Here is a 25853-nt window from a genome sequence, read left to right as displayed (position 1 = left end):
AAATTCATCCTGAAAAAAATTAAATTACATACAGAAGAACCAAGATAAATATGGAAGCACACTTCTCATGGAAGATGGTAAAAACATGCAGGCCGGGAAAACCCTGACTATAAAGTGCTAAAAAAAAGAAAAAGAGAAAAGCTGAAACATGGAAATATTTCCACTGAAAATATCTATCATAAGACATTTTCTATAAATACCAAAGCTGATAGAATCACCAATAAACCACATAAGCCCCTTAGTCAGTTTTATGTCTCTGTGACCAAAATACCCTATAAGACCAGTTCCAAGGAGGAAAAGTTTATTTCAGCTCACATTTCAGAGGGGTTGGCCAATGGGCAACTGAGTCCAACTCTTGGGACCTAGGGTAAGGTAGAGCATCATGGCGGAAGGGCAGCAGCAGAGGAAAGAGGACTGATGGCAGGTGCACCTTTCCAGAGCACATCCCTAGTAATATGCTTCTTCAGCTATGCTCCACCCGCCCACAGCTACCACTCAGTTCATTCAAACTAGGATGGAGTTATTAAATTATAGATTATAGTTCTCATAATCTAATTGTTTCATCTTTGAATATTCCTATATTAAAACAGGAGCTTTGGGAAGATTTTACTCTGTTATAGAAGCCCATATTTTTTATTCAAATATATTTGAATAAATAAAACACCTCATACCTAAACAATGATAAAGACATTGAAATAAATCCTTTAGGAAGAGGGGAAATTACACTGTATGAGAATCTGAATCTCCACAAAGAAATGAAAGATCACCAGAAAGAGTAACTATATAGGTAAATACATGAAACCTTTAAATTATTATTTACATTTATCTAAAAGATTATTGAGTGCTTACAAATAATATAAGTGGATGGTGGGACTTAACACGTACAAAACTAAAATGAATGGTTTCAATATGGCAGTAGAAAATTGAAGTACATAGATATAAATCTATAAAGATGCTGCTATTATAAATAGAGTGCTATAATATCATTTGAATGTAGGTTGTGACATATTCAAGATAGGTACTGTAAACTGTAAAGCATCCACTAGAATAACAGAATGAAGATTTACAGCTAATCAGGAGGCTGAAGCAGGAGGATTGAAGTTTATGAGCAGCCTGACCAACTTAGCAAGACGTGGTCTCAAAGTGAAATTGTAAAAAAGTATTGGGGATGTACGTGCCGCAGTCTGGTTGGGCAAAATAACCGGGGGTGGGGGTAGGTGGGGTGGTGTTGGGGGGTGACAAGCAACTTGTGAAGGTTGAAACAGCGGGAGCCACTTTATTGTAGGACAGCAGAGGTATTTACACCTAACTCATTATACACAGCTTGTTTCAATTAACATCATCTAGATACATCAATTAGTCATTAAGGAATCCTCATCATCTTAATAATTACACACAGCTTAACTTAATTAACATCATCTAGATTCAGCAGTCAGTCATTAAGGAATCTCCATCATCTTAATGGCTCGCTGGCGTTACTTCTCAAACCACTCCTCCTGGCAAAGTGCCAGGTGCCATCTTGACTTGTCTGTGGCCCTCAACATGTACCTCTCTAGTAGAGTACTTACCTAGCACGTGTGAGGCTCTGCCATGATAATAGAAAGGAAAGGAAAAGGGATAGAAAGGAGAGGAGAGGAGAGGAAAGGAAAAGAAAGGGAAGAAAATGAAAGGAAGAAAGTTATAACTCAAATTAACAAGAATCTGAAATGAAGTCTTAAAAATTACCCTATTATTTTGAAAGTGTGCAGAAACAAAAGAGGAAAAGGATCAAAGAAAATTGTAACAAATAGAAAATAAATTGAAATATAGTAGATCAAATGAATGAAATAAGTGCTCACATAAATATGAATGGTCTACCCACTAAAAGGCAGAGATTGTTACAGTTTTAAAGACATAACCCCCAAGTATGCTGCACAAAAAACCCACTTTAAATTTAAAGATGAATATAGGTTAAAAACAATAGGATGAAAAATATTGAACCAAGCTAACACTATTCAGAAAAAGTCTGATGTTTTAGTTAGCTCTTTGCTGGTGTGACCCAAAGACCTGACAAAAACTATTTTTGAAGAGGAAATGTTTATCTGTCGCTTATAGTTTCGAAAACCAGCCCATAGATGACTGATTCTATTGTTCTGGGTCAGAGGTGAAGGCAGAGTATTATGCGAAAGAGTGTGGTGAAGGAAAGTTGTTCAGTATGTAGCCTCCAAGAAGCCAAGAGAGAGAGACAGCTCCCCTCACCAAAGATACAATATAAACCACAAGACTGGCCCCATTAACCCACCTTCTCCAGCCACACCCTACCTGCTTTCAGTAATCCCTCTCAGGGGATGAATGTACTGGTTAGGTTAAGGCTCTCATAACATAATCATGTCACCTCTCAACTTTCTTGCATTGTCTCACAATGAACGTTTGGGAAACACCTCATTTCTAAACCATAACATCTGAAGTGACTTCTGTGAACATGAGTCAAAATATTTCTTAGGTCAATCTTGTGGCACAATCATAGCATCTCTGACTCCAAAATATCTTTCAGGGTTAAAATCATTGTCAGTGGCAAATCACTTTATTTCATAATGATAAGGAGAATTCATGAAGGGAATATAACAGTATGCAAAACATTTATGTTCCTAAATATAAAGCTTGAAAATACAGGAAACAATAAGTCATATAACCGAGGAGAAATTGTTGAATCCACAAGTAGAGATTGACATACTCATCTCTCAATAATTGTTAGAACAAGTGGAAACAAACGCAATAAGGACATAAACAATATTAACGACACTATCAACCAACCTGACCCTAACTGACGTGTATCAACTATTTCATTCAATAGAATAACACTTATTAGGAAGTCAGTGCACATTCTAGGATACAAAACATTTTGATAAATTTAAGCTGATTTTTTCATAAAATTTATATTCCAAAGCACAATGGAGATAAGTAAATAACAATTAGAAGACATCTGGAAAAATTCCCAAGTCTGTAGAAACTAATAACACACTTCTTAATAACAAATGAGTAAGAAGGAATATATTACTGGGAAATTAGAAACTATTTTGAACTTAATAAGAACACAAAGCAGGAAAATAAAGGAAATTAAAGCCATTCATAGTTTTTGAAAAGTAAAACCTCTTTACTTCTGGATGACAAGATCATTTGTGGGAAAATCTGAAAATGAAATTTATAGTAAAGCTACTAAAATTAACAGAAGTAATTTTATAGGACAGAGGACTGATATATAAAGATCAGTTTTATATCTGCAATCTAACAATGAGTGAATAAAAATTGAAATAAAAAGAATGATATTTTTAATAATAACAACAATATGAAATGTTTAGTGATAAAACAGACAACTGATGTGTCAGATATCTAATCTCAATTTTATAAAAATATTGCTGAGAGAAGTTAAAAGAGATGAAAATTAATGAAGAGATTTAATGAGGGAGTAATTAATGGAGGGAGTAATTCTGTTGTTTAATTTACCGAGTTCATGGTAGTGTGTTATAGCAATCCAGGAAACAAATTTAGTCTTCAAGACAGTGCAAATCAAAACCACAGTATGATATCAGTACTCTCCTTCTAAAATGACAAATAAAAGAGTAACAACAATTAATGTTGGAAAGGATGTGAAGCAAACAAAACCTCAGACTTTGCTGATGTATGTGAAAAAAATATTTACAGCCATTTAAAAAAAAATGTTTCATTTTTTTCTTACAAATACTTTCTCAATGAAAGCATTGTCCCATAGCTTGAAAAATGTATGTCCTCCAAGTGTTTGTCAAAATAGCTCTCATCAAATTATACTTGAGATCTCAGCATTTTATTGCATTTGAATTATAATCACTGTGGTAGCAGAGATAATTGATGGTAATAGAAATGTGAACAGAGGTGGCCTCGGTGATTGAAAAAGATCAAAAGAGAAATTTTTGGAAGGAGAAGATGCTTTTTTTCTGGATTTAGTGACAGTGTCAAGGGTATATTCCATTTTCCAAAATTCTTCAAACTGTCCCCTCACTGTGTTGCTCACCTTTTCTCCATTGTGACTGAGATAACTGACAAGAACAGCTTAGAGGAGGAAGAGTATATTTTGGGCTCACAGTTTCAGAGGTTCAGCCTGTGGTCAGCCTACTCCATTACTCTGTGTCAGAGGTGAGAAAGAAGACCATGGAGGAGAAAAGCTCTCAGCTCATGCTGCAGGGAAACAGAGAGCAAGTTAGGAGCCAGAGGGATAAGACATAATCCCCAAGAGCATGCCCCCAGTGACCTACTTTCCCCAGACACACCACCCTATCTGCCTACAGTTATCACCCAGTATGGTAATCCTCTCATTGTACTAATCCATTGAATGGATAAACTCTCAGATCTGGCTACACTTATCATAATCATTTTACCTGTGAACACTACTGCATTGTCTCACACATGAGCTTTCAGGAATAACTCATATCCAAACCATAACACTGACCATCTCAGCATTTTATTATAGTTAAAATATGTATCAATAAAATTACAGGTAACATTGAGGGCTGGGGATGTGGCTCAGTGATAGAGCGCTTGCCTTGCACATGTGAGACCCTGGGTTCCATCCTCAGCGCCATATAAAAATAAATGGATGAAATAAAGGTATTGTGGCCAACTACAACTAAAAAATAAATATTAAAAAAAGTAACATTGAAATATCTATGATTTCATGTACAACAAAAAATAACCAATTAGCGGAAATACTTTATATCTGCAAGACAATGGTGCTATGTAAATATAGTACGAGGGAAGGACTTCTTAGAAGAGATGAAGTACAAAACTGAGGCATTTTGAAAACAAGAAAGTTAGAAAATAAGGATGGTGAGGCAGTAGGAGCTACAAGATTAATAGCAAAACAAACAAACAAAAAAACAACAAAAGTGATCTTAAAAGAAGATAATCTGGAATATAATAAATAAAGTCCCATGTTTAGAAAGGATAGGCTTTGACAAACTATTATGAGAGATTAATCGTAAAGGTAGATATGAGCTAACTTATAAAGGGCTTTGAATTTGAAGCAATAGAACAGACACTGAATTCATGAATGATAATATTCATCCTCCTGGTATTTCTATTCATGTTAATTTCTGAGTACTTACAGTGAGATTATTCACATTAATAAGGTGCAGGGTGTGGATTTTGGTTTTGGAAGATAGGAGAAACAAGTAGCTCAAAGACCAGCTACTCTGCTGTCAATATCTCATAATTCCAGAATTCTCTGGCTAAAATGAGTTTTCAATTCTTCAAGCCATGGACAATAGTACTACCAGTTATTGCAATAGAAGTTTCTGGAAATATTTTATAAAGGAAAATGGAAAGGCTTTGGAATCAGAAATATTGTTTACAAGGCTATTGATCAAAAAAAAAAAAAAAAAGATTTGTTTTCTCCGATCCTTAACTTTTAATCTTAAAACGAGTTACCCATAATATAGAATGATGATGAGAAATTTTACGAGATGATCCATCCATACAAAGTAACAGAGACAGTTATCAGGATGTGACAGCTGCTCAATTGTTGTTATAGTATCTCTCTTTTCATGGTTTCTACACAAGCAGATTTGGATGAAAACAGGCTGATAATAAACCAGTAAAGGGATATAACTAGAAAATCTCCTGGTTATTGGGAAAGTTTATGTAGTACCTTGTTTCTGGAGAAAAGTAATATTGGACCACACAGTGTCCGAAGGATAGTTTGAATGGACAGTATTATCTTCTCCTTAGGGAAAGATTCTACACACTGGTCAAGGGCCTTTTTTTTTTTAGTTGTAGATGGACACAATATCTTTATTTTATTTATTTTTTTATGCGGTGCTGCGAACTGAACCTAGTGCCTCATGCATGGGAGGTAAGCGCTCAACCACTGAGCTACAACCCCAACCCCAAGGGCCTTTTATTTAAATATTAAGCCTCTATTTCTACGTCACCATTAGACATACTTTCTAACTTCAAAACTCTTTCCTACCCACCAAGTGAAGCCTCTGTCTTGGTTTCTGACAGTTCTCTCATACCCCATGCACTTTCCTTAGTTGATCTTGTTTTTCTTGTGTTTACCTGCTCATGAGTGTCTTTCAAATCTAGGTCTTTATTTCAGATTTCTCTCCAAATTCTAAACTGGTATTCCCATTGTTTATTATGATAGTGCATTTCTATTTTTACCTAAAACCTATATCACCAACTCAATTTTCCTCCAACTGAGCTTATTCTCCAAAACTTTTTTGTGTATGAGTGCATGCATTTGAGTTTGAATAAGGACACATGCATTCCAAATTTTAGTGAACAGCATTTTCAGACCCTTGGCAACTAGAGTGTGAACCTAATGACTGTCATTGACTCTTCTGACTTCCTTCACCCTATCTCCATCCTGTATAGATCACTGATCATGTTTACTTCTATTTCTTAAACTTGGGCTTTCGTTCCAGCAGCCTTCATCGTAGCTTAAGCTAGAAATATGCAGCAGCTGCCTCATCCTGACTGGGCTCACTGCTTTTGTTTTCATTTCCCAAGTCAGTTTTTTCTTCTTTTATCCCATCACACCATGATCATTCCAGGTAACACTTGGATGTATTTAGCACAAAGTAAACAGTGACTGTGCGTGTGCATGTGAACTCCCCTGCCAAGCATTTTCCTCTCTTCCTGAACACAGTCACTGAAAACTTAGGTCCCACAGGCCCCACTACAACAGGTTTGGTAGATTTGGTAGATTTGTAGCTTGGGGTCCACAGTAGTCAACAGTTTGATGAGCAGGTGATTTAAGGTCATTCTTTGGAAAATAATAGAGATGTATTTATTTCTTTGAACAACAGATGGCAGTAAAGTCAAATGAAAGAATTTCCTCTAGCACCAGAAATGCTAGAAAAGAGGTGCATAGCATCTTTGATCTTTGACCTCTGCACAGCCCCCTCCCCCCTTTTTTTTAATATTAAGTGTTTCTTTGAAAGACTACTGGCCCAAAATATAGCTCTTATTATATTGTTAGGATGATAAGACTTTTTGGTTCTTTTACTTGATGAAAGCATTCATTTAACAATTTATAATTTTAAACACTATCTTTTTACAGTGTAGATTGTGGCATTCTCTGTCTCTCACAGGCTTTATTTACTCTACGCATCCAATTCCTCACAATTTATGTTTAAAATAATAATTTTAAATTATTTAAACTAATAAATTTAAGTAAAAATTATTTGGGGATATATATATATATGTGTATATATATATATATATATATATATGTTTTATTATTTTATGTAGTCAGGGAATAGCTGAAGTCATTTTAAGTAAATTTATTTCAGGACAGAGTCTGGGAAAACAGTACTCAAATTTCTGAGGGGTATAATAAATACAGAGATAAATAAGTGCAGGTGATGTAAATGAAAACAACATAATGGGATTCATCCTTGGAAACTGAAGGTCCTTTGTAGCTTGAGGTAACATGTGGGTTTTGGCCTAAGTTTCCAAAAGATTATGACAAAGGGTTTGGAGAGAGTTCCCTGGGAGGAGTACTTCTTACAGAGGGGAAACCTATTAGACAAAAATGATGACTTTGGGGAAACCTGAAGTAATGTGGAGAAAGATTTGAGGAAAAATATAGGAGAAATCTAATCACAGTGAACAGATGCAGATCATGGAAGATCTCAATTAGCTAAGGAATAGAAACACTCCAAGGACATTTCTGTGAGTTGTGAAGTAGGCAATTGAAAAGCTTCCTTGGATTCATCAGACCACATTGTCTTCATAAACCAGATAAGGTAGTTGGGAAAAATATCTAATATAAATTTATTAGAAAAAAACAAAGTATCAGAAATATTAAGTGATTTTCCTAAGATTATACAGCTCTGTTTGGCATAGGCCTTGGAGAACCTGACCTTCTACTATGTCCAGGCTTCTAAGTCACAGAAGAGTCCCAGAGACAGCCACTTGCACAAGTCCTGAGCACTCACTCTATGTCAATCAAAGATTCAATATTTTACATTAATATCTCTAATTGTCATTAGCATCCACCAATGGAGTACTGAAGCCTCACATGAATCACATCAAGATTCTCAAAATCAGGTAATTGAAACAAGGTTTAGGGAAGGGAAGGTTTAGAGACTGGAAGAACACCAATAGTAATGATCTGAAGTTTAGATAGATATTTCTGGTTTATCTGAGTCCAAAGAAATAAAATAATCTGCTTTGACTTGGAATTTGTGTAGTTTGGGGTTGAGGAAGCGTTGTGTTCAGGAGGACTACAGAAAAGTGACAGATATTTAAATATTCCTGTGAATGTAAAGCTTTCCCTGCCTTGAATTGACCTTATATTCAGACTGAAACATTCTCATTTTGCACTCCTAAACAGCTCATATGAAGATAATCTTAATATTCATACTTTAAAGATGAGGAAATTGAGATCCAGTGAGGTTAAGTGACTTGTACCTGTGCAGCTAATAAGTGTCAGGCAGACAAAGCAAATTGCAAGACAAAAAGAGTAAAATGCTATTAAGCCTATTTATATGGATACCATATAAAATGATAAAGGAAGGTTCTTTATCTTTGTAATGATATTTTATATTCTGATTATAAAAGTAATGCATGTTCTTTATGGAAATGTAAAAAGAAAATGAATTTTTATCATCCAAATGACTAAATACCAAAACTATTTATAATAATATAATAGGAAAATGTTCTAAAGACAGTGATGATGACAGTTAAACCAACATTCTTTTCCTTCAAAGTATATCAAAAAGTTGTCTTTATTACTAGGAGAAAATCATAGAAATTCAGCAGCATGTTTAATGGATGTATAACAAAGACATCACCTTACCTTGAAAAATATCCATGAATGTATAGCAGATATTTAAAAATTTTAAGTCATATTGTCTATGTTGGAATGAAACCTCAAGCTCTTATCTAAATAAAACGAGAGTAATCATGGCAATTCTAGATAGGAAAAAAAAAGTAAGAATGAAGACAGGACCAAACCTATATTGGCAGAGAAATGTTTATTATTATATCTATTATTATTCAACAAATGGGAAGTGCAGGAAGTATTCTTTTAGAATTAGTGACATTCTTGGTATCACTTGCCATGGGAAAAAAATAAGAGAATGAGAGTAGAAAAATGACAGAATTCTATCAATGTCTCAATCATATTTAAGTGTGGTACCTAAGTGGACAGTTTATTAGACTTATGGGCAGGTACAAACATACAGGAGACAAAACCTCATCTCAAAGTGGTTTTAACTGAGACAATGTTGTTGTTATTGTTGCTGTTTTTCAATAAATTTTGGAGAAGCTAAAAGACAGGACAGAAGAAATTAAGGAACCAGGCTATTAGGGTGCACCAGAACTAAAAGCATGTTCTAGAGGTTGCCAGTTCTCTTTGTCTCTCTGTCTCTTTCTCTCACTTCTCTTGAGTTCATTTCTTCTTTGTGTGCTGTAAAACGGCCACAGAAAACTACATTCCTATCTCTTTATACTTGTGACCTGAGAAGTAATAGGTTTTTTCTCTCTCTCATACTCCACTGTTCAAACAACCTCCCAAAGTCTCACTTGAATCATTTACAATTGCAAAAATGGGATAGTCTTCTCTCCCTTAAACAAAGGAAAGTCTTCATAAAACTGATGGGGCAATCATTCTGGGGAACTTAAACCAAAGGATGACACAAACTGCCCTCAAAGTGAAATTAAATGGTAAAAATGTAGGACCACAGGAGTGACAGTCATGTTATAATCCCCACCTTAAACTGAAAGGGATATTGCATTGAGACAAAGAAGAACCACCAAAGTATCTCCCAATAATTGGATAAAGTATATAAAGATATAAGGATATATCCTTATATCTTTATCTTTATATATATATATATATATATATATATATATATATATACATACATATATATATATATGCATATATGCATATATGATCCTATGATATTAATAAATGATGCTTTAGGTGGTCCTCTGTACTAACTGGTAAAATGATTAAGAAAATGAGGAAATACACCCCAAATCTGAAAGAATAAACACAAATACAAGTAAATAAAAGTTCAAAACAATCATTTTCCAACAGTTTAGGAACCTTTAACAAGATGGATATCTAGCACCAGGACACTGTACACATTCTTGGTTGCTGTAGACCTCATTTATGAATCTGGGGCTTCAACTAATAATGCAGATTTCACGGTGGTTTTTCATCTACTTCTCTTTTTTCTTCAAACTCATCATACAATGCTTCCACTTTTAACTAACCTAAGAAAACTCTAGGTTATCTCCTGTGCATTTGTATCTGCTCACTAGTCTAGTAAGCTGTCCAGTTGGTCACTGTGTGGCACTAGCTATGTCTTTCCTCTATGGCCTTCGATTGTTGATTACTGATAGATCCACTAGGTTCCATTGTCTATTAGGGACTGGAACCTCTCTCAGAACATTGTCCAGTTACTGCTTTGTCTTCCAGAAGTACCTTCCTCCACCAGAGCCCATAGTAACTAGGAACTGGTATCTGGAAGTCATTTCCTTTGCCCATTTATTTATTGAGTTATTTGTTTTCTTGGTGTTAAGTTTTTTGAGTGCCACTGCTTTTGTAGATCTCCAGATAAAGTGACAACACAATATAGAACTAATTTAATTTATTTCTTTTTAAAATAGGACTGTCTCTTTAAGAGATATCAAAGTAGCACTGCCCACATCCCAATGTCTTACAGACTCTAGCAAAGACTCTAGGAAACGAAATAGCTTTTCAGAACTTTGCGTACAGCCTTCTGATACAACACAATATTCAGACATAAATCACAATGGTTCTGGACAGTAAATAAATCTAATGACAGATAATGTACTGTCCTCAAAAATGACTCTCTTCTTGGCCAACCAAAAGAAAATGTTTGTTTATTTCAGTGGAAGCAAGCTCATAATTATTGGTTCTTTCTTTCTTGAGGGCTTTGGTTCTCTCAGTTTCATGCTAGGTGCAATTTTTTTGCATAGCAGAAACCTGGACTTGAGTCCAGGTGTTCTGATACTCAATTTATTTCTCTAAATATTGGTAACAACCATGAGGAGTCGATTTTCATGCGAACAAAAGACAAACAAAACTGTGTAACTGGAGAGAATCAGATCATTGAAACTGCTATTAGTCCAATGCTATTTTTTTATTTGTTATTTTTAGTTATACATGACAGTAGAATGAATAGACTTTGACATATCATACATACATGGAGTATAAATTCCCGTTTTTGTGGTTGTACATGATGGGGAGTTACACTGATCGTGTCTTCATATATGAACATAGGAAAATTATGTCTAATTCATGTTACTATCTTTCCCATTTCCATCCCACCTCCATTCCTCCAACTCTACCCTGTCCAATCTGGTGAACCTCCACCCCAGATTGCCCAACCTCCCACCTATTGTGAGTCAGTATATGCATACCAGAGAAAAAGTTCAGCCTTTTGCTTTGGGGGATTGGCTTATTTCATTTAGCATGATAGTCTCCAGGTTCATTCATTTACCTGCAAATGCCATAATTTCATTTCTCTAAATGGCTGAGTAATATTCCATGGGGCATTTGTACCACATTTTCTTTATCCATTCACCTGTTGAAGGGCACCTAGGTTGGTTTCATAGCTTAGCTTTTGTGCATTGAAGTGTCATAAACATTAATGTGGCTGCATCACTATCATACGCTGATTTTAAGTCTTCTGTGCATATGCTGAGGAGGGGGTAATTGGGTCAACTTGTGGTTCCATTCCAAGTGTTCTGAGGAATCTTCATACTGCTTTTCAGAGTGGTTGCACTAATTTGCAAGTCCTGCAAGCAATGTATGAGTGTGGCTTTTCCTGCACATCCTCACCAACATTGTGACTTGTATTCTTGATAATTGCCATTCTGACTAGAGTGAGATGAAATCTCAGTGTAGTTTTAATTTGTGCTAAGAGCCATAGCCAAGTAGTATGATGCATGGCATTTTTGGTTGAAAGGTGATGCCAGCAAGTCATTGAGATGATATGATTATGTTAAAATCTGCATTCATATGGATATTAGACCCCTGCTGTCAACCTCAACCTGCTAAGGGACTCCTGGAGAGTTCCCATTGGTTGGGGAAGTGCGGTAGGAGGGAATTCCGGAGGAGGGATTTGCTGTTGGTGTCAGGGAGAAAGCTGCGTGTGTGGGTCGGCATTTTTCCCCCGGAGCTTACAGGCCATTGGCGGGAGTTTCAAAAATAAAATTTGTTCCTGTTTGAGTGGCTCCTGATTTTTGTGCCCAGCCAGACTGCAGCAAATTTGCATTTCTCTAATTGCTACTGATGTTCAACATTTTTTTTTCATGTTTATGGACCAATCATATTTTTTCTTCTGTGAATTATCTGCTCAGTTCCTTTGCCCATTTATTGATTGGGTTATTTGTTTTCTTGGTGTTAAGTTTTTTGAATGCCACTGCTTTTGTAGATCTCTAGATGAAGTGACAACACAACATAGCACTAATTTAACTATAATTTTCCTCATGTACATGAGTCATCTTCCTAACTAGACAGTGAGTCCTGAGCAGGCAGGAACCACATTTTACGTTATTATCTAATAAGGGGTTGTATGGGGAACAGGGTCCCAGAAAACTACTTATTTTCATTCACATTTAACCTACATACTGAAATAGTTTTTCTCCTTTCCCAGCATTGGATATTGAAATTATTAATATAAAAATCAATTTGTATTAGAAATTTTTCAAATCATATTCTTATTTTATTAGCATGTAATTTTCTGAATGTGGTAGAGAAATCTCTGCTAATGAATTCTATTTCAAATGCTCTCATTATAAGACTTTCAAATCTCATTAACTAAACCAGGCATTAAAATACAATGATAATAAAATGAAACGGGAAACTGTTGATAATAGATTTGTGTAACTTTCCTCTTTTAGTGAGAAAAAAAATATGACTTCAGTCAGTGATAGCCCAAGAATAAGAAGAGTACTTATAAAATACAGGGAAAACACTTTTCTACATGTTATAGTAGAGTCTGCAGTCTTACTAGAGTTTTGAATGCAAGTATGAAAATATGGTGTATCGTAATAAGGGCATGTTGATATTGGCATTTTTATGATGTACATATTCAATAGCAATGCAAAATGTCCTGTATAAAGATAATATCACCTAATTGCAATCTTTGGGTAAAGTTGTTCAAGCCTTTATTTAAACTGGTCATATTGATAATTTGACCCTAAGCTTATTGATTAATATCTCTGCTAGGCATCTTTGCCATACTTTTCTGGAAATGTAGAGAATAGACAACACTTAAGCAAGAAATACATATTTTTGAAAAGTGTTGGCCCTGCCCTAAGTCTTTTTTTTCCGCCCCCTCACTCTGTCAGATATTATACACCCTGGAGTGGGAAAGGAAGAAGAACAAGAAGTAGGAAAAAAGAAAGAAAGAAAACAAAAATCAAGTGACTAACTAACCACCCAGTTCTGGCAGATTTGAATTCCTTAGAGAAGTACAAAATGTCAGAGCTAGAAGCAATTGTCAGATCATTCTAGACCTACCTCCTATAAAGCTGAGTGTGATGGCAACAAACAAGTAGAATTATTTACTCAAAATCTGTTGCTGATTGAAGGTAGAATGCCCAGCTCAAGGCAAACAAGTATCTCTCTTTTGGACATCTCCCTGCAGAATGAATGTTTGATGAAACATACAATCTAATCCTCACTCTGCCCCACTTTGCTGAACTCAAGTTTGCTGAAATCACGTTCCATTGGGCCCTGTATCTATTGAGCCCTATGTTCACTTCCTATGAGTGCTCCTTCAGTCCCTTCATGTGGCTCCTGTGAAGAGAGCTTGCTTAAGAAAGGATCTCAAGGAGATCTGGGCCTACACTCACTTTACCACTGAGGTATCTAGGACTTCTTGACTAAATCACTTGCACATAGCATTTTGGGTTCCACTTCTCCACATTACAAAAAAAAAAAAATGGAAAGTGCATTGTATGGTAGAAACCTTCTGTTCAAAATCTGGTCCTAGGACCTGCAGCACTGGCAATACCTTGGAGTTTGTTAGAAATGGAGAATTTCAGGCCAGACCCACTGAATTGCAATCTGCATTTTATCAAACTATGCAGGTGATTCACATGCACATTAAAGTTGGAAAAGTGCTGAGGGGACTTTAAAAATGGTTTTCCTCCTGTTACACATTATTCATGCTTTTTAGCAGAGACATGATTTAACTGCATCAATTTTTGGCACTGACAAAAGCTGTGCTATTGGTGATATACAGAGATAGGGAATCATCTAACAACCCTCTCTTTCTCTGCTCATAGACACTTCTTCCCACTTTGGCTGTTTTTGCTCTTAAAATGAAGGCTTACCATTTTCTGCAATCTTTGTCTACAGGAACACATACAGCTGGGAGAGTTCTCTGCCCGGTGAGCAAATGAGCAAGCATATTATCCCTTCTGGAGCAGCACCTTGGGAAGGAAAGTGACTGGGTGAGGGTCACCTGCAAATGGTGAGTGGAAACGAAACTCCAGAAAGATAGCTTACCACCTGGTAAGTTCTGAAGCATTAGTGCACTTCCATGTAATGCGGCTCTCAGGGGCATTATATTTCATGCACATTTCCTGCCCTGGAGCCATTGTTTCCTTTGTAATTACAGACTCATACTCAGCTGCCTTGAGAATACTGATGATTGTAAAAAAAGACAGCTCACCACAGAGGGTAGGAAGAACTGGTCAAACTACAAATCTCCTCTTGTGTAAGACTAGAAATCTGTGATTTGGGCTGACTTTCCATCTACCACCACCACCACCACAACAACAACAACAAAAAGATTGCACAAGCAAACTGTCCTCATAACCCCCTTCCCTTTGGTTAATGCTGTCATGAAAAGGCTAAGCAGAAAAAAGCTGGCAGATAGATACTGCAGATTCAAGTGGAAGACAAACAGAAAACCACATATCTGTGGATAAAAAAAAAAAATCACACATTACATTGGTCAAAAGCAAGACCTAAAACTAGAAAAATGTTGCCATATATGATTGGATGTGAAGCATCCAATAGTTTTAAGGAGACTTGGGTCCAACACTGCAATAGTGTTGCCTCAAATTAGACCCCTTGCATTTTGGATTAATTAATTTAATTAATAAATTAAATCCCTTGCAGTTTAGATTTTAGGTGTCCCCCAAAAGCTCATGTGTGAGACAATGCAAGAAAGTTTAGAGGAGAGATGATTGGGTATAAAAACCTTAACCCAATTAACGAATTAATCCCCTGATGGGACTGACTGACTGGAAACTGAAGGTGGGTGGGGTGTGGCTGGAGGAGGTGGGCATTGGGGGTGTGCCTTTGGAATATATATTTTGTATCTGGCAAGTGGAGTCTCTTTCTCTCTCTCTGCTTTCTGATCATCATGTGAGCCATTGCCCTCTGCCACAGTCTTCCATGATGATGTTCTGCCTTCCCTTGAGCCCTGAGGAACAGAGCCAGCTCTGTGGACTGAGCCCCCTGAAACTGTAGCCCAAAAGTAAAATTTTCCTCCTCTAAAATTGTTCTTATTATGTCTTTTAGTCACAGCTGTGACAAAGCTGGCTAAAAAACATTGTTCATTCCTGTGGAACGTGGAATTATATGTTGTTTAATAAGTTTTTAAAGTTAGTTTTCACTTAATTCATCTTTTTCTAAGAGGAAACATAACAATCCTCAATATAGAAAAGCAAATAAGTGGCTCAGATAATAAGCTATACTCCTTACCTTCAGACCAGGGTATTCCTTGTCAATTAGTATCTTCCACATTGAGTCCACACAAAGATCTAGATGCAGAATCTTTCTCAATAAAAGAAAGCAGGCACCAAGAGCCAGTGACAAATTTTGAGACTTACAACTAATCCTTGATTCTAATAAGTATTGATTTTTCAAAAATTGAAGTTTCTAGTATTAGGTAATGACAGAAATAATTTGTCTCTTCTGCTACTTCCCCCACCTACATCCACCAAACTTTTCATTAGCTCAACAGCCACTTTTCTGAATCAATGTTGTTTTAAAATAAAAGAAGTATGAATTTTCTTTGTCCCCCACTTTAATGCCTTTGAGTAAAAGGAGTTGTGTGTGTGTTTGCATGCTTGTTTTTATGATAAAATTCAACTGACATACAATGGTTCACCCACTTTGTAAAAAGCAAGACAGTGTATTGAAAAGACAATATAAACTTACCATACAGATCAGCAATTCTGTTTCTGGGTATGGACCCAAATGAAAACACATTTTCAATAAAATAGAATTTTTTTCAGGTTCATATTCATGGCAGCACTATTCATAACAACTCCCAAATGGAAACAACCTAATTATACATTGGCTAGAGAATAGCCTAGAAAAGTATGACACATCCTTCTCACAATAGGATGTTATTCAGCAATAAAAAGGAATGAACTATGGATGCAGAGATGAGCCTCAAAAACACTATGCTAAGTGAAAGGAGCCAGGCACAAAACCCACATACGTATAATAATTCCATTTATATGAAAGGTCCAGAAGAGGACAATTTACAAAGATACAAAATAGACTGGTGATTGTCTAGGGCTCTGGCTGGGGCTGGGGATGGAGATTAGCTACAAATGGATATGGAGAATCTTATTGAGGCAATAAAATTTTTCTAAAATCGATCATAGTGATGGTTGCTCATCACTATGCTTAAAAAGATGAATTTATGATATGAAAATCTCAATAGAGTTGTCAAAAACATTTCAACTGTTAAGAGAGATAAGGAACCTGGCCAAGCATGATGGAGTACACATGTAATCCTGTGAACTGAATCTCTGCCTCTCTCTGTGTCTGTGTGTCTATCAGTCATTCCTAATGCGCTTATATCAGGTTAGTTTTTCTCATTGATTCTCAGACACAGAATCAGATGCTTAATAGATTGTTTTTTGCACCCATGTAATATTTCCTCAGTTTTCTCTCAATCCATCACATCTAGACCATAGATTCCTTACTCATTTATAGGATTCATTTGTTAGAAAAAATCAGAAACCCAGGGCCTAGATTAGCAGTTAAGGCAGAATGAGTCCACATTGAACACCATTAACCTCTGATCTACATTCCTTTATTAACTTAAATCCACAATAAGAATTTTGGGGTCTGATAGAGCAGCCATGGGTTTTGGGGAGTCTCTGGGGGGAAGACCAGCATGATCATTTTGTAACTTTGTGAAAAATGGACAGGGAGGTGAAATGGTCACTCATTCTACTTCAGTGGATTGGAGAAAAATGTAGACATTGAAGTTGTATTGATTTTAAAATAAATATAATATAAATTGATTATATTTGAGACAAAATTGTACAAGTAAGTAGAATGATCGTACCACTAGCTATAGTAGAAATACAGGAATATGTGGTAAGAGAACTGCATGACAAAAATGCAAATTGAGAAAATTGCTCAAAATTTTGATGGTGTGAATGTATAGCGATGCCCATCTTCTATAAAATAGTATTTAGGATCTATATGGATTATAATAATGCATAAACTCTCTATAAATAATATGTGGATAATTTAATTACAAAGGTAATGCAGTAAATCAAGATAAAGGCTGGTTCCAAAATGAACAGCTTCCAGAAAGTCCAGCCTTGAAAACATGATAATTGTAGTTAGAAGTCAGGGTCAACCTGTCATGATTGGGTACCATTTTAGTTCTTTGTCATTCTGCTCAAGACTTAAAGATTTGAGAAAGAAGATTGATTTAGCCAACTTAGATTAATACCACAGCTCAAGGAGGGCAACATCTTTTGGCTAGGGGAAAACAATGTCCCTTGATTTATATACATTCCCACTGGTTTATATATAATCAGTATTTTGCAGAGGGAAATCAATATGTGATTAGAACAGGGTTAAAGATACCTGAACAAAGCAAAAATGAAGAACCAAAGTCCATTAAAATTATTGTGTCATATCTAACTTACTCTTCACCATACTTTATATAATTTAAAACTGCATGAAAACATTTTCTGATTCATAATGTTATGAGATCTGTATGTTTTTGCTTGCAATGTCAATTTTATTTGCAATGACTTTTAGCCAACCACTCACTAAATTCTATCCATTCTTTAATTAATAGTAATGTAAATTACAAGTTTCCAGTAAAAATTTCATCATCTTCAATGCTCTTTTAAACCTCTCTGTTTACCTCACATGACATATACTTATATATGTGTAGCATCTCCTTATTTTGAGAGTGAGCTACTTGTGCATAGGTCTTATTGAACTCTGTATCCCTGACAAAGATTAAAATGGAGGTGACCACAGAGCAGACGTGAAATGATAAATTGTCAAATGTATGATCATAGCATTAAGTAAGCACAAGTTATTCTACTAAGTAGGAGGTGGACTAACTAAGGGAGTATCCTAATTTTGCTTTATACCTGCAAGGAGGTTATGTTCTTGTTTAATCCATTCTGTCCTCCCTCCAAATGCAAGACATTATGCCCAGCAATTAAGCAGTTAGAGACAATAAGTGAGGTATTTTTCTGTGCCATTCAGAAGCAATTGCAAGCAATGGGAATTAGCATTTTCCTTCTAGTGGAATGCTCAGCAGCTGCAAAAAGTGCCTTGCTGAATGGCATGTGACACTGATTATATTATCTGGTGATTAAAAGGGTCACAATTAGATAAAACCCTGTGCCAATGAGTGTGTTGCAACTCCAACTCACATGAGCAATCTTCCCTTTCCCACTGAGCTAATGCTGGCCTTCGAATAATGGAAGACTCAAGTTCTGCCACCCTCTATCATTCCAGCAAGGTTCTGCTCTATAATAGGTGGTAGTAATTCAGTTATAATTAAACAAGACCTGATATATTATTTCCTAATGAACTCAAGTGAAGTCATCTCCCACTTCTTCCCAGTGCCTCTAATTAGGCAATAAGGACTATATCATGAGCAATAAAGATCATTTTTCTGGGCTGGTGATGAGGGATTAGAGAGTACACAGGGAGGATCCTATGGCCCAGAGTGAGAGGCAGGTAGGCGGCAGTTCTGAATGGAACATCCTCCATTCCTCTCACCATCTGCTCCCAAATTACCTAGGTGGCAGGCACTGATGGGGAACAAATTGAATTGAAGCTAGAACAAGAAGCTTGAAGCCATCAGTCACTAGCCCAGCAATTTAAATCAGAGCTTTATGTGTGTGGGTCCTTTGCATAATTATTCTGGTGCTTTATTAATTTCCAAGCTTTTTATATCTACTGTCTGGTTGGATCTTCAGGAAACTCAAGGGATTTAAAATAAGTAGCTACCCTCTCCCTTATGCATGAGGTGATCAGGATTGCAACTTTGAAGTGGCATGCATGATGTGGGAAGGTTATAGCATCCACAGTTATCCACAGCTGAACCCTAAACAGAGTCCACTCTAAAGTGGTTTTGATTATAAATTAGTTTCCTACAATATTAACCAGTAATCATGCTTTCCTCTATTCCTTTTCAGATAATTAAGTGAGGAAAAGCCATTATTTCTGTATTTTCCGTTAGTTCATTCAGTATACAGGTAGACAATGGGGGTCTCCAATCCTCCATGATTTTGTGATGTAGGGTGCTTCAGGGAAAAACAGCACTGTCTGTAGTATATTCTCCTGATTCTGGATTCTGAGGGAGCTATTTTACAAGGGTGTAAGAAACTGAGAACAAAACAAAAATAACTCTTGTGGACAGACATGAATACAGAGCCTATCAATGGAAAGACAAACCTCCTTGCTTCCTGTGGGAAGGCCAGTTCACAGATTCATTTCAATATTGTTGATCTACAAATGAATCTATTTAACTCCTCCTTTGAATGGTCGTGATACCTGTTTGGTTTCCTCATAGGAGTGAAATAAAATCTTTAATCCATGTTCATTTTGTATCTTCATGAGAGTAATTAGTTTATCCTTTTAAAGGGAATTATCTTTTAACAGTAAGTGAAAGTTTATCAGTTTACATATTGCTGTTGACAATAAATTGGAGAATTAGCAACACGAGTACTCATAAGTATTCTATGGCTCACAAAGCAAAACTATTTATTCTCCGACTTTAAAGAAAAAGTTTGCAGACCTTCATCTAGAACACATACGTCCAACAGAGACTCATAGATCAGAGGATCCGCTTTTAGAATTTTTTTTTACATGTTTAAGGTATCAAGATTGAGCATAAATGAGAACCAGTATAATAAGCCTTTACTTGTCCTTAAATTGCTAAGAGAGTTATTTTGGAGCATAGGATCTGGTTTTGGACTAGACGTTAGGAGACTTGCTATGATTAGCTGTGGGACATTTAGCAAATTCACATTTCTGGGTTTGAGATTTTTTTTATATGTAAAATACATGTATATATTTTGCTCTCATTTTAATATTCTTTTTATGTTTATCCTTTAGAGATTAGCAAAACTAAAATTTTCTCCTGGTTGAAGTTATTTTTTGGAGAAAAATCAGAATAAATCAGATCAGATCATTCTGTCCTGAAACAGATGGAAACTGTGTTGAGAGCCTGTTATAAAACTAACACATTGGTTTAGGAAACCATCTACTGCCAACCCGCTCCTAACTCAGAATGACTGAGCTGTTAGATGTCGAGTAGAAAGGCGGCAAGACCACTGTGAAAACAGAGTAGCAAAGGGGCCTAGGCCGGACCTCAGGCTTCTTGGGAAGAAACTGAAAATCTAGGTTTGATTTGCAGAAAATGGCCAAGAAAACATTGCAACTCATCCCTTCATCCTACTCAATATGGTAAGTGGTTTGCATATCATTCCCACATCAGTTTGGACTCTGAGGTAAATGAAGTTTATCTGAGGCTTTCTCTACTCTCACCCTGACTTTTTTTTTCCCCTCACCTACTCTTTCCTCCTCTAGTCTCAATACCAGTATTCTCATCTTGTACTCTGAGCTGCAACCAAATCTGCCCTCCCCTGGAGTTCTTTATTCAATCCTGCTGAGAATCTAACATCTTAACTCCAAAAACTCTTTTCCTTTACTAACCCTTTCATTTCCCATTTCCTTTTCTCCATCCCTCTTCTCTTTCCCTCCTTCTCTCTCTCTTTCCTCTCTGTTCTCTTTCAACAATTACTTACTGAATGTCTGTCACTTGGCATCTAGGATACACTCGTGAGCAAAAACTGAGATGGCCCTGGCCCTCATGCAGTTTGTGATCTAATGAGGGATACAGCCATTATACAATTAATTGTGTTCAATAAACACAAAATTGTAATGGCGGAGATTTTTACATAGAAGGAATATAAGGTGCTGTGGAAAACAGGGAAAGAGAAATCTTTCCAAATAAAAATGGTAAACAAAGTCTTCTCTGAGGAAGGGACTCTTATGCTACTGGATTCTGAAATGTCAGTAGGACATTCCTATGCAATGAAGGTAGAGAACTTTCTGGGTAGGATATAGAACATGTAGAAAGCAGTATTAGGATGGATACTTTTATGCATCAACATAAGGGATGCCGAGATAGCTGGTAAAATATTATTTTGGGGTGTATCATTGGGTGGGTTTCTGAAAGATATTACTATTTAAATCAGTAGAGTGAATGAATATCACTGCCACCATGATGGGCTGGCATCATCTAATGAATGGAGAATGTACATACAGCAAGAGGTGGAGGAAGAGTAAAATCACTCTCTCTTCTTGAACTGGAATATTCATCTTCTCCTTACTCAGATATCAGCTTGCCTCAATTTGAGGCCTTCAGATTTCTACCAAGACTTGTAGAATTGGGTCCCTATTTCTCAGGTTTCAGATTGAGACTGGGACTACCCCAACTTGTTTTTCTCCACCCATATCTTTCAAGCTTCAGCGTGTGGGATTTCTAAGACTCCTTAATCAAATGAACCCATCTTTCATAATAATATTTTTCATATGTGTGTATGTATCTATCTATCTGTCTACAATGAATTATTATTTCTGTTTTGTTTTTGTTTTTGTTCTTGGAAAACATCAACAAATAAAGCTACTAAAGAAGTAGAGATAGTCAGAAGGTCTGTTGGGGAGAGAAAGAGGAACTGTTTAATATGAGTCAAGATAGATATGTCCTGATCATGAAAATACAAAACATTTGAGGATATATAAAAGGAATGCAGCCTTATCTTTTAAATGATTTTACTTAAAGAGAATGCTGTCATGTGGAGGAGTATTTGGAGAAAGCCAGAATGCAGTCGAATAAATGAGAAAAATATCCATTGCAATTGAACATGCAGTAGATCTACAACACTATGTAGGTCCTGTTATGTGTCCATCATTATCCTCACATTTTCCAATCTTCACTGATATTCCTACATTTTATAGGTGATTAAACTAAATGCTGAGAAGGTAAATAAATGCCCAGATTAGAGAGATAATAAACCTGAAGGAGGGATTCACACAGTTTTATGCCCCAAATTCTATGTTCTTAACAACTATGCTTTGTTTCAACTGGAAAATTCTGTAAAACAGTGAAGAAAGTTGATACTGGAGGTATTTCTCCATATAAATACTCATACAAATGAACTCATACAAATTATTTTGTCACACCTAAATTTGCCATCAGATAATTTGAAAGTACAGATATGAGGCAGGCAAATATGGAAATCAGAGTATGGTTTGCCATTACATATCAAAGAGAGCAGATCAAAATAGAAAATATGTTTACAGTGTAGAAGAGGCCCTGCAATGGCTGTATTTCTGCCTCAGTGTGACATCTCAGCAGGCAGAGTGGTCACTGGGCACGCAGCACTTAGGAAAATCAATGCTTGTTGTGCTTCACCTGGATTGGTGGTCACAGTTCATCGACCCTCCGTTCTTCTCATGGGACAATGAGACCTGGGTACTTATTAGCAGTGAACTTGAATCAAGTTACTTAACCTCTCTGAACTTGAGCTTTGTTGTCTCTAAATTGTGTCAATAAGATCCACCTGCAAGGACGGTTTGAAGCTTCAAGGAGATGACACATCTGCAAATGTTGTAGTTTTCCCTCTCTGCCGATTCCTGGGATGATCTTCCTCATGGCTGCTTGCCTCCTTCCTCCTCTCTAACTCTTCCTCACTCTTCTTCCTTCTGTCTTTCCTTTATTTCTTCTTTTAATGTTTTTCCTGATTAGTTTTACATTTATTTATAATGAGGAATCACTCAAATTGTCACAAGTTTTGTTATTCCATTCATCTGGCTATGAATCAAGAGAACGAATGTAAAACAAATATACAAATTATCACATTTACTCTTTAACCAAATGGATTGATTTAAATTTTCAGGCCCCTTAGGCAGATTGAGACACACATCACACTGTCTTATTTTTCTTTCCCTTAAAACAACACCCAGATACCCCAAAATGACCCCATTTCTTTATTAGAGTGTTCATGCCTCTTCTTTCAATAATACTTTGGGATCTCACTGAAACTAGGACTCTTGAAAAGACATCCTATCTTCAAAGGGTTTACATTTCTCACTACTGAATTTGTGTTTTAGGACTATGAGATTGAGCAGGGAATGTAGCTCAGTGATAGAGCACTTGTCTTGAATCAGTGGGATCCTGCGTTTGATCCCCAGTACCATGAAATATTAAAAATAGACATACATTTAAAGAAAAAAAAAATTAGGGCTCCTTTTTGAATTTCTAAGAACAGAACAATGAGTTCATAAGCAACTGGATTCTAAGTAGAGAGTGTTGTTTTGTTATGGGGTGGTTTCTCCTTTATTTACATAAATCCCAGCATGAGATGGGCATTGCCCAGGAGAGCTGCAGGGAAACTCTGGGTCTTCCTGGAGATTCATACTTTTGCCATGCATTATGAAGAGTTCAATTAATTATTCAAGACTGGATTTATGTTTTCATCAAGGTAAACATGCTGACCCTTCACTAACACTCAGGTCATCTTTGCGAAAATCTACTGAAATAATGACCCCAAAATGTTGACTTTATTTCAGGGACAAGTCAAGATTCTGAAGTGAGGTGGACTGAGCTGACCCTGAGCCCTGACCCTCCTGTCCTGTTCTTGGAGATATTCAGAGACTCCCATAGTAGGACACAAGCTCAAGAACTTGGTCAAAAAAGGGAAGACAAAAAGTCAGGGGAACGTTTTGTTGCAAAAATGTTAGTCTAATACTTTTATCTTTATTGCAACAGAATATTAAACTCTGTTCAAACACCAAAATTATAACTCTTAAAACCCAATAATAAAATTAATATGTTTATAACTAAATGATTTAATATTTAATAAATTAATATTTTCCAATTAAAATGGTAAAATATTCATGTGGATTTTTTTATTCAACTTAACTGGCGATTCAACAGATTTTTTTCCCTATTATTGATGTTTGGAGCCCTTAAGATGCATGATGGAATTGTGTTTTGAATTTTTTGGTAAAAGGAGCAAAGCAAAGACCTGGAGATAGATACTGGAACAATCTCCTTGGAAGGATTCAACATGAATAGATAGTAAAGATTTAAAGGGGAGAGGAGGATTGTTTAAAATTGTAAATCAGTAAGTCACTTCTAAATTAAAAGAAAACAAAACTGGAGTTGAAGAATAAGTTCGTTCACATTGGCTATTGCCATTTTTCTTTGAAAAAATAAACATTTTTTGAAAAACTAAAAAATTTGAATACACATTTCACAAAAGAGGAAAGATGTCCAAATAACCACATGAATACTATATACAAATACGAATAATAAAACATGAGGGGAGTGAAACTGAATACCAAAATGAGATAGTACTTCTCGCTCATTACATGGCTGTAACAAAAAGCACAGTTTGTAACAATGTTGGTGAAGATGTGGACACACCGGAATTTATTCATTGCTAAGGGAATGTAAATGGTTCAATCCCCTTGGAAAATTTCCTCGAATTTCCTCAAAAGATAAGCCAAAATGTTGCCATATTATGAAATGTAACCAAGATATTTACTTAAAACTTGATACATTGATACTCAGAAAAGACTGTTTTATAATAGCCAACATCTAGTCCCAATCCAAATGTTCATCAATGATGAAAGAATAAGATAAATTTAGTGTAATGCTATAATTGAATATTAAGGAATGAAAATAGATCTATGTCTAATAAAAGATGTAAGAAGTTGTAGAGAAACACAACTGAAGCAAAGTCATATATTGGGCAGAGGGGGCAGAGAAATCCAGTTCAGGTTCTTTTCGACTTCTCTGTGTAGTGTTTCTTTCCTATGGATACAGGGGGAATCTGTCACGTGAGGGTCCTATGACCTACATTTGGAGGTGATAGGTCAGAGTATTTCTGCTCTCACACAGGCAGGGAATGTTTATAGTGACCTTTCTGCTTCTGATAGCATCCCAATCTCCTTTAGTTAAAGTACTTAGTGGTAATGTGTCTTGAGTCCTTAGATGCATCTAGACTTTTCTAATTGGTGTCTTATTGGTGAGACCTTCCTTAAACTTCCTGTCTAAAGTGCTATCCCCCATGCCCTGCCTGTCACCTCGTTTTAGTTTATTTTTCTTTAAACACTTCTCATATTTAATAAAGTCTAAAATAATTCATTGTAAAATATCATCTGATATCAGGCAAGTCAAATGGGTCTTAGATTTGTCAAAATATTGTACATGTATTTTCATTGGATATGTTAAACCAAAACTCTTTTGAGACTGACAGATCTTAGAAAAGCACCATGTCATGGGACAAGTTCCCACAAATATCAGCAGGAGGGCTACATAGCTTTAGGTCTACATGACATATTTTCAACTGCTAAGAGAATTTTTATAAAGACAATTTGAGGAAGAAAAGCATAGTTGCTTATACTGAATATAGGAAGAAGGATGAGATAAGATAAAACAGGCAACGTTTGGGGATAGGAGGAAAATCCATGAGAAGTCCTTGTTGCTTTTGGATTGTTTAGGGTTCTGAACAGGATATAATGGCAAGTA

The 25853-nt window shown here is 36.1% G+C and overlaps 1 long non-coding RNA gene across 1 annotated transcript in view; it reads left to right on the top strand.

The window, feature by feature from the left end:
• Positions 1 to 24025, top strand: part of LOC143382815 (uncharacterized) — a 30331-nt gene extending 6306 nt beyond the window's left edge. Inside the window, exons 2-3 of the long non-coding RNA XR_013089043.2 lie at positions 14369 to 14483; positions 23888 to 24025. This is a non-coding gene — a long non-coding RNA (uncharacterized LOC143382815). The remainder of the gene's footprint in view (positions 1 to 14368; positions 14484 to 23887) is intronic.
• The last annotated feature ends 1828 nt before the right edge of the window (positions 24026 to 25853 follow it).

This window comes from Callospermophilus lateralis, chromosome 17, assembly GCF_048772815.1.
Source record: "Callospermophilus lateralis isolate mCalLat2 chromosome 17, mCalLat2.hap1, whole genome shotgun sequence".
Classification (NCBI taxonomy): domain Eukaryota; kingdom Metazoa; phylum Chordata; class Mammalia; order Rodentia; family Sciuridae; genus Callospermophilus; species Callospermophilus lateralis.
The sequence above is the reverse complement of the archived record's forward strand: the minus strand, read 5'-3'. Positions and strand labels throughout refer to the sequence as shown.